This window comes from Mesocricetus auratus, unplaced genomic scaffold (genome assembly GCF_017639785.1).
Source record: "Mesocricetus auratus isolate SY011 unplaced genomic scaffold, BCM_Maur_2.0 Super-Scaffold_100004, whole genome shotgun sequence".
Taxonomy (NCBI): domain Eukaryota; kingdom Metazoa; phylum Chordata; class Mammalia; order Rodentia; family Cricetidae; genus Mesocricetus; species Mesocricetus auratus.
The window spans coordinates 60418839-60426095 of NW_024429189.1; positions in this window are offsets into that span (position 1 = coordinate 60418839).

Sequence of the window (7257 nt, forward strand, 5' to 3'; positions counted from 1 at the left end):
TGCCAGGGCTATAACCCATGGAGTCTGCTTCCTGGTCACTCACTACCTCTAACTAGGCTCTCACCTCCTAATGGTTTCCACAAGTCTCCCCAAACAGTACCACTATCCAGCATGTTCAAACACAGGAGCTTGTAGGGAGCATTTTGCATTAAAATCTCCTAGTGTCAGAAAAGTAGGGAATAGGGTATTTGCTTGTTTGTCTTCGGAAAAGCATTTTTCCCTTCCTCCCTTTTCTAGTTTCTTATACCTGAACCATTCATCCCAAAGGGGAAGAGGCTGTCTGAGGAGCCCTGGACAGTAGCAAGAAGCTAGCAGTAGAGCAATCAATCTCCCTTCTCTTGTACTATCCCCATTATGGTTCAAATGTTCCCCCCATTCAGGTATTGATATTTAATGGCCAACATGACAGTCTTCTTAGTTAGCTGAGGCAGAAGGATTGCCAAATTTTGAGGTCAGTCTGGGCTACACAGTAAGGAGTCCTCCTCCTTCGGGAAGAGGCTTCATGAGACATTGGGTTCCTCTTTCTCTTCTGCTTCTCTCCATGATAGGACAAGGATGTCACCCCACTCCCGCGATGGAGCCACAGACACCATCTTAGAAGAGGATGTCATCAGACACTCTTACCTGACTTTGGACTCTCCAGCCTCTAGAACTGTGGTTCTTGGAGATCAAGGCATCAGATGACACAGCTTTTGGTGTCAGTATAATAAGTAGGGCTCCTGACTCTGTGGGGTGCTCTTTAGTCTCATCTCGGCTTCACCTCATGACCGCACAAGCATAGACTCCCAGACTGCAAGAATTGACTGAAGTCTTGCAGATCACATAACCAAGTGGGTCTGGGAGCCAAAAATAAGGGAGATAGCTGCCCAGCCAAATATCCTGAATCTAGAAAATGGAGGGTATAGGTAAGTCCTGGTATTGTTTAGTCAGGTCCTTCCTAGCCCATTGGTCTCTGTGCAACCAATCCAGGAGCTAGCTTGTCACATAGACAACCATTCTTGGCCTAAACGCCTTCCAAAAAATCCTGGCCAGCCAAATAGACAGACATCTGTCATTGGCATAACAATGAGGTCGCGGGACTCATAACAGGAGGCCGTGGGATTGACTCCACTTAGAATAGCTCAGAAAATTAGGCAGGACAAACAAACCGCTTCTGATGTCGGGCTGAACTGGGAGTGTGGATACATTTCAGCACCCGGGACAGCTCCACGCAGGCCCATGACTCCTCCCTCCATGGCACTGCTGACCTCAGAACTTCAAAACCTAAGCTTAACCTCTGAGGGTGCCAGTGATTGCCATCCACAGGTTGACTGAAAGGAATCCAAGTGCTTGCAGAAGCAAGGTGTGATTTGATTTTTTAAAGTTTGTTCCCACTTTTAATATAGAATCTCATGTAGCTCAGGCTGGCCCTAAATTTGCTATAAAGCTGAGAATGACCTTGAACTTCTGATCTTTCAACTGCCACTTTTGGAGTGCTGGGATTATAGGTGTGAACTATCACACCCAGCTTGCGTGGTGCTGGGAATTGAACTCAGGGCTCCCTGCAGGATAGGCAAGCATGCTCCCAATTGAGTCCCCTCCCCCCAGTGTTCCAAAAGCAATTTAAGATGAAGGAGGTGCCTAGAAGCACCAGAAGGGATGAGATGGTTATTTTAGAATGTGTTTAAGTGGTGGTACGCCTCTTCTATCCATAGTAGGGAAAGAAGAGGAAGGACGCAGGAAGAGGCAGGAGGAGAAACAAAATGGACAGAAGTCCTTGGATAAAGGGTATGGACGCTGAAGGCTACAGAAAAAGAAGCAGAGTGAAAGGTTGGGATAAGAGAAGGTTCTCTGCGGAACTTTCCACAGGCTCTCTAACACTCACAGGGACCTAGGGTTGCTGGGAAGGATGAGTAGTTAACTGTTTTACAAGTTCTTCAAGCGCACTCCATGTTGAAGGTCCCGAAACTCCACTCTGACTAGAGCCATCATACTCTGTTAGAACAAAGCCACACCTGCAGCCATCAGAACAGAATTTGGTGAGGCTGAAATGGCCTGCCATGGGGCATAGGTTTACCTAGAGTCCTTGGTCCTTTGTTGCTGATCCATGAGGCCACTTATTGAAGGAAGGATGTAACGAGTGTCCTGATGGGCCATTCAGTGCAGCACTGAGCAGGCTAAGCATCTCAATGTGCCTGGATACCTCAAAGTTCAGTGGCATTCAGCAGGCTCTGTTTAAAAAGGTGGGAAGCTATGAAACACCCCCACAAACAATTCCATCAAGATAATTAAAGTTCAAAAGCTTAAAGGAGTTAAGTTTCTGAATCCTGGGAGAGCTGATTCATGTTTGATACTTCGCAGCCCACGGGAGCTGGACAGTAAGGCGTGTGCGCTCAGCCAAAAGGCTGGTGCTATTACAGTGAATTATGACGAATTAATGTGAGCGGTAAAATATAATAATGTTGCAATGTGGTATGAAAAGGAATTCATATTTGGAGTTTTGTTGTGGACAGGCGTGGTGCCAGGGCTCTACCAGCTCTGATAGACTGAAATTCTCTGATAGACTGAATTTCTCTACCAGCTCTGATAGACTGAAATTCCCCCCAGCAGGTAGCCACTTCACTCTCCCCTGAGTCCATGCCTTCACCCCTACCCCATTGCAGGGTCAGGTGAGGGATTTGGCTTGGCCAACAGAAAGTAGGTGGGAGTGACACTGGCCAAGTGTGGAGCCCAAACCTGAAGAGTTTGTGTGAATTAATCAATGACCTCATCATAAGGTGAGCAGACTCCTTCATGGATCCTCACATGATTAACCAGAGTGTACATCCTGAAGTACAAGTACCTGGAAGAAGCCAGGCTGGGTCACAGAATGCTTGTTAGACCTACAGGTACAAAACTAAGTGTTTGAGAGCTGGGGTGTGCTTCAGTTAGGAAAGGTGAGTTTTCAGTTCAGTGAAAGTCCCTGTCTCAAGATAGAGCATGACAGAGGAAGACACCAGAATACTACTTGACCTCCATGTGTACATGCCCATACATGTGCATGCAATACATATGCCACACATACACATACACACACACACACACACACACACACACACACACACACACACACACTCAGAAAAGAAATTCTTGGTAGCCAGTAGACTTTGAGGTCTTTTGTTTTTTTCAGCAGAAACTGCTGAGTACAACACACACTGTCTTTTCTTATGCACCCCACCCACTTTGTGAAGAGTACTACACACTACACATCTCTGTGCCCATCTCAAAGCCACAGAGAGGGGAGGGCCGGTGATTGGCTCCACACTGAGCTGGAGGAACTGCCTGGGCTCCGTGGGGGTGGGGCTGGTGGAATCACCTGTGCGGCGGCACAAGGCTGGGAGCCAACCCTCTTCTCATTCCCTCTCGGGTCCTTCCTCTGGCTCAGGCTGGGATGGGAAGGGGATGCTGCAAAGAGAGCTATGAAGCTCCTTTCAAAGAGCCAGCAGGGGCTCCCCACCCCGTGGTTACTGGAAAAGGTCACCGTTGGCGATTCAGCCTACAGAACAATGACATTTCAAGGATCAAAGAAAAGGTTAAAATATTCCTATAAATCTATTCTTGGGACTTTTAAGTATTTCCAATGCAAAGGGAAAATGTCATTTCTTTTCTCCCCAAGAGTGGTAGAGGGTGGGCTGCTGGGAATGGGGATGGGTGTGTTTGCCTGCAGAGGATGAGCAGAGAGGAAGGAAGGTTTCACTCCAGGACTTTCCACATGAAAATGAAGGTGCAGTTAACCTCAAACCTCATTTGTTTATGGAAATTGAATCTCCAATGGCCCCTGGAAAAGCTTTCCCAGGGGAGAGGTGGGCACTGTGGACTCTCTGGGAGTGACTGATGGGCCAGGGCTCTAGAGACCTCAATGATGACAGGACTGGAACCCCAACTTTCTTCACCCCAGATTTTGTTTTTTAGTTTTAGATAGGATCTCATGTAGTCCAGGTTTGTTTCAACTATCTTTGTACCAGAAGATGACCTTGAATTTCTAATCTTCCTGCCACCACCTCCCCAGAATACCTGCGTTCTACCACTACCATACTCTATGTAGTGCTGAGGGTTAGACTTAAGGCTTTGTGCATGATAGACAAGTACTCAATAATTGAGTTACAGCCACAGGCTGAGCTTCAGGACCATAGTTATAACTAGCTGTCAATGTATTTTTGTGATGAGTTTCAGGATCCTCCATCCTAGGGGAACCCATACTGACTTCCATTTCCTGGATTCCATGTTTGATGGAGTGACATAACCCTCTTCCTCACTCATCAGACACACCTAAGAGTTATAATCTGAGTGCTAGGTATTGTCCCTGGCACAGGCTTAGTAAGGGAGGGACTTTTACCCTTCTTGAGACAGTTTGTAGACTATTTGCAGGACAAGTATTAAAAGGGCCATGGACCTACTGTGGGTGCATGACTAACACATTTGGGGGGTTGGGTGTAAAAACAACTCAGAGAAGATTTTCGGAAAAGGCTTCCCGAAAGAGTCCATTTAAGCGGAGGCAGACTCATAGGCTATCTTTGTTCAAGACACAATGTGGGCAAAGGTTTGGGGATCATGGTGCACCCCAGGGAGAAGACAGCTTGCTAGCAGTACTGCTTTGAGCCAGACACCCAGATTGTCTGTGTAGGGGGGCTGCCCCTCCCCACACTCTTCTCAAAGCTGCCGTTATTCATAGTCCCCAAGCGTCACTCACCTCCCACGACCCATCAGTCACCCAGCCCTGTCTCATCTGCCTCCCAGACACCTCTCCTTGCTTTCCACCCCTGCTGTCGCCCACAGCAACCCCATGCAGGACCTCAACATCCTCCAGGGACAGGCCACCAGTCTCTGCAGGAGGTCTTCCTGTGTGAACAGGCTCCCTGCCTGCCTGACCCATCCTGGGCAGTTTTGGGACAGATATGTATAGAAGTTCTCAGCTTGGCCTCTCATTTCCAGTGGGAACCTTCTACTGACTCCTGATGCCCAAAGGAAGAGGTCCCTCATGGCCAGCTGGGCACCACCCCAGTCTTTGAACCCCTGGTCCCATTCACCCCTCTAGTCCTCAAGTATCTGGCTGGGGAGACCCATGTTTTCTTGCTGCCTCTGTCTGAAACCTCTTCCTTGAGTATGTCTGCCCCATGACTTCCACCTGGTGCTTGAGACACAGATGAGTCAATGAGACTAACAACCATTTACTGGCCACCACAGCCTCCCCCTGTTTTACATTGCATGTTCCCAGTGTTTGAAATCATTTTTGTGTGTACATGTGTGTATAGAGCATGTGGACACATATGCCTGTGTGGGCATATGAAGCTGTGCAGAGGCAAAAGGCGAATGCTGCACGGTCTGCTTCCTCATGTCCACCAAGGCGAATGCTGCACGGTCTGCTTCCTCATGTCCACCCCAGTCCCTTGAGACAGTCTCCTATGACTCTGGAGCTAGACTGATGACCAAAAAAAGCTCTGTTTCCACTCTTCCCCCCACCTAGCAGTGCGGAGCTACACGTATGTGTGGCTGTGCCCAGCTGCTTACATGGATGCTAGGGTTTGAATTCAGGTCCTCATGCTTGCACAGAAAACACTCTTGCCTTCTGAGCCATCCCCCAGGCCTGAGATCACATTTTCAATATAAGGCTTCGTTTTCAGGTGCTTTTCTTATTAGAGTAAGACTTTTCCATGACTAGAGGAGGCTCATAGGCAACGTGGATTGTTAACCCATTGGCTTCTGGTGAGGGAGGTCTTTCCCCTGATCCTCACTGGTGGAGAAGGACTCTGTGAGTTTCTAGGGATGGGGCTAAGCCAGCAAATAGGATCCCTGGTTCTGAGGAACTGCAGCTGGAGCATGGGGTCTAGGCGTTTGACTGCTAATGTAGGGAAAGGCCTATATTAATGGGATCAGCAGTCCCATCAATCTTGCAGTGAGCAAGCCCACGAGTCCTCCTGTCTTCTCCTGGTCCTGAAAGACACATTGTATCCTCAGGAAAGTGGCTGGGAAGAAAGATCCCATGTCCTATTAAAAGTGATTTAGTGGCAGTGCCGGGGGAAGGCAAGCTGCAGGGCACAGGGCAGTGGGAAGTTGAGACAGAAAGCCTGGGCAAAAGTCCCCCTGGGGCATCTTGCAGAGGCAGGGCTGGAGAAAGTCAGAGCAGATAGGGAAAGGGGTCCTAGTCCTGGTCCAGCACAGACACCACACATCCAGTTCAACAGGCTGTTGGTGCTGTGAGAGCTGGGCTGGCCTGGTGAACCCGAGGAGCAGGTGAAGACGGAAGACTGCTGCAGAGAGAGCCCAGGATGGGACCAAGGAGCCCCGGCGCTGGTCTCCTTGCTGGCTACAGCTGTGTGGCTGTGGATGGTTGGCTCACCTTTCTCACCAATAGGAGTCTTGGGAACAGTGTCAGCTGGAGTCCATGCCCAGGGTAAGGACGTGGCGTGGTGTCGGGAGACACTGAGCTGGGAGTGATCTCAGGAGGGGAAATGAGAAGGTGTTGAGGGTCACTCTCCCATCCCTTTGACTTGGGGCTTGGCTTTTCCTCTGCTTACTCCTCATGTCTGCCCAGGAATGCTATAGTCCAGCCGCCAGCATAACATCCCTTGGCAGTGAGTGTTTCCTGCTCCCAGAGGTGTGTTTGGTGATCCACATGTCCCCAGCGGCTGTTCATTCTACTCGTCCACCAGGCGGGTTTCCATAGGTCCCCCACGGTTAGATTCCCAGGGGAGATCAGACATGAGCTATGGGACTGTGGATGGGTAGTCCATGCCTCAGGTAGAGAGGCCTCTGGGGTGTCCCAGGCCAAGACTGCACACAGAGTCCCTGAGTTCATCATCCTCATCGCCACTTCACCTCAGCACATTGACGACCAAGAAATTGCTGGTCGATGCTCAAAACCCACCAGGACCTGGCCACCTCTGCCACCACTGGACCTGGCTTTGCTAAGTTCTCCTAATGGGTCCTATTGCTCTGACCTGGGTTCCCTGCAGTCTGATCTCAGTGCTGTTTTACTTTTAAAAATTGCACCACTCTGGGACCCACAGTCCTGCAACGATGACCCCTGGCTCTCAGCTTCTACGGCTGTACTCTATGCTGGCTCAGGTCTCTGCCCTTTGACACACAGCCATCTGCCAAAGCCTTGAGTTTTAAACTGCGTTTCCTAAGGTGCGTTTTCTGACCCCCACATCAGCTTGTGTGTCCCCCTTTCTTTCTGGATCCCTCTAGTGTCACCTCGTCCCTCTTAGCACACCACACACAGGGATAGACTGAGTTCCA